This window comes from Sturnira hondurensis, unplaced genomic scaffold (genome assembly GCF_014824575.4).
Source record: "Sturnira hondurensis isolate 20B ecotype Veracruz unplaced genomic scaffold, ASM1482457v3 Scaffold0021209, whole genome shotgun sequence".
In the NCBI taxonomy this organism is placed as follows: Eukaryota; Metazoa; Chordata; class Mammalia; order Chiroptera; family Phyllostomidae; genus Sturnira; species Sturnira hondurensis.
The window spans coordinates 132,498-135,351 of record NW_028093840.1 but is presented as its reverse complement, the minus strand read 5'-3'; the positions used below and the strand labels follow the sequence as shown (position 1 = coordinate 135,351).

The window sequence follows — 2,854 nt, the reverse complement described above, 5'->3', positions numbered from 1 at the left end:
TCCATTTTCCCTCCTCATGCCTAGAATGCCCAGAAGTAATACGTGGAGTTACAGCAAGTGTGAAAAGAAAATGTTAATGCGCGAAGGGTGGCCCAGTAGAAAAGATAGAAGGAGAGAAGCCACCTAACTCTTCTAGAGAAAAATTAATCCCACTCCTGATACTAACTTCTGGAACAGAACTCTCTGTGGCAAGCAATCATATCTGACCCTGGGGGTCACATAGAAAAGGAGTCTATTAGAAGGATATTGAGTGGCTCACAGAATCTTTGAAAGGTCTAAAGAATGAGAGTTAAATTTAAGATTTGAAAGATATAAAACCTTTCACAGGCATGAGAAATCACCTGCATGCCACAGAGCCCAAGGTGCAGAAGGTTGCATCCTTGCCACTTTTCAACCAGGAACATGGATTGTACTTCAAATAAGACCAACTTAGCATAGTTGTCTTTGCTGTCACTCTAACCAGAAATTAATTCCATGGGGAGCCTGCCATTTCACCTTGCTCACTTCCAACCTGAACAAGTGCCAGTTCCCTTCATGACAAAAAAAAGTATGTAGTGCATTCAGCTTCTGTAGAAGGAAATAGTCTTTGCCCTACAAAGATTCAAAATGTGAGTAATCTCTCAAACTGAAAAAGGAATTCAGATGCTAAAATGAATTGAAAATATTCAGTTATTGCGGGTGGTTTGCAAAATGATTAGTTTCCCTACAAACCCCTTTTCAATGTAATCTGTAGCTATTCCATCAAGAGGTGATGTCTGTTTATCCCCCAACCCCAAATTTTGAATGCTTTGATGAATAGAATGAGGCAGAAGGAACATTACACCAGCAACAAAACTAAACCTAAAAGGATGGGCATATACTCTGCTCTCCTAAGGACCCTCTGTGATCCACCATGTGAATAAGCCTGGGCTGGCCTGCTGGATGACAAGAGAAACTTACTCCAGGTACTTCAGTCACCAGAGCTAACAACTAGCCAACCCTCAGAAACAGAGCCGTCTGCCTGACCAGAGATGTGTAAATAAAACCAGTCTAACCCAGAAGATCATCCATCTGAGCTTAATCCTCTTAGCTCATCCAAATACGTGTAAACTCAATAAATGGTTGTTTTACTAAGTTTGGGGGGATTTTTTTATGCTACAAAAACTAATTGATAGAATTACAGGCAACATAAAAAATCAGTAAATAAGATAATTTCAGACTTGAAAAAAACAATTTAAAAAAATAAAGCAGGGTAATTTAATAGAATTAAAGTGATGAGGTCCACTCAATTTCTCAGAGAAGTTCTCTCTGGGAAGGGGATATTTAAGATGAAACTTAAATTTGTAGGATAAAAAACTGTTTAAACACATGGAAGAAATGTATTCCAAACAAAAGAAATAGCATTTGCAAAGGCCCTGAGACAGGAGTGTGGCCAGTGTGGCTTCAATTATGAACAAAGCTGCCCTGGCCTTGTGGCTCAGTTGGTTGGAGCATCATCCTATGCACCAAAGGGTTATTATCTTCTACTGAGTCCCCTGCCAGGAACTGGCCTGCAACCCAGGCATGTGCCCTGACTGGGAATCTAACTGCGATCGTGTGGTTCGCAGGCCCGCGCTTAATCCACTGAGCTACACCAGCCAGGGCCCAAAGGGTTATTATCTTGATGCCCAGTCCTGGCATGTGCAGGAAGCAACAGGTTGATATTTCACTCGTTCCCTTCCTCTCTCTCTAATATGAATAAACATATCCTTGGATGAGAATTATAAAGCAGAGAGTGACAAAAGATAACATCAGAGAAATAGGAAGAAATTGGAATGTTCAGAGCTCTCTAAATCATGGTGAGAATTTGGAATTTTATTCTGGTGAGATCATCTGATTTACATTTCAGAGAGGTTGCTCATTTGTCATAAGGTGAATGAATATTAGAAAAGCAGGAGGAGAGCCTAGAGCCCAGTTTGTACTTACTATAGCACTAATAGGAAATCTCTGTTCAGTTTTACTGTGAACATAAAACTGCTCTTAAAAAGTAGTTTTTTCTTAACTGAGGAAAAATGGAAGAATGGATTCTTAAGAGTTTAACAGAAGAAAGAGAGAGACAGAGAGGTGCAGGGAGGGAAGAAGGCAATGGAGGCTGCTGTGTGCCAGGCCCCGCCCCCGGTGTCACTGAGTACCTACAGGAAGCAGTGTGGTGAAGAGAGTGGGGACTTCAGAGTCATGCAGACCCAGAAATAAGTGTAAAGGCCACCACTTGGTAACTGAGTGTGCCAGAGTGAGTTACATATCTATTCAAGTCTCCACAGCTGCAAAAGAGAGAGAAAAATGACTACCTTATGGGCTCCTATAATAGTTCAGTGATAGTGCTCGCTTCGGCAGCACATATACTAAAATTGGAACGATACAGAGAAGATTAGCATGGCCCCTGCGCAAGGATGACACACAAATTCGTGAAGCGTTCCATATTTTTCATAGAACAAACACTTCAAAAATGTATATGGAACCATAAAAGACCCCAAATAGCAGCTGCAATGTTAAGAAAGAAGAACAAAGTAGGAGGGATCACAATACCNTACAAATGAAGTGCTTGAAGTCAAGACTCTCTCGGGTCATCTAAAATTAATCTGGACAAACCCTTGAGAATAAGGTGTGATGGCAGGGAAATGAATAGGGTAACCTAGGGACTTATTCTATTTCTAATTTCTGTGAGTATATATGGAAAAGGAGCTCTCTCTCTCTCCTCCTGTGTTTTCTAATGTACATTTTAACATTTTAGACTTGTTGGAATTTTTAGATATATTTATAGATTCTACTTACAAAACTTAAAATTACAACAAAAATGCCATTTCATACACTGATTAATTCATTTTAAAACCTGTCT

General features: G+C 40.1%; 1 non-coding gene across 1 annotated transcript; it reads left to right on the top strand.

Annotated features, from left to right (window-relative positions):
- Nucleotides 1-2,336: 2,336 nt before the first annotated feature.
- Nucleotides 2,337-2,443, top strand: LOC118977070 (U6 spliceosomal RNA). The gene has a single exon (XR_005064449.1). It is a non-coding gene; the product is annotated as a U6 spliceosomal RNA (small nuclear RNA).
- Nucleotides 2,444-2,854: the final 411 nt, after the last annotated feature.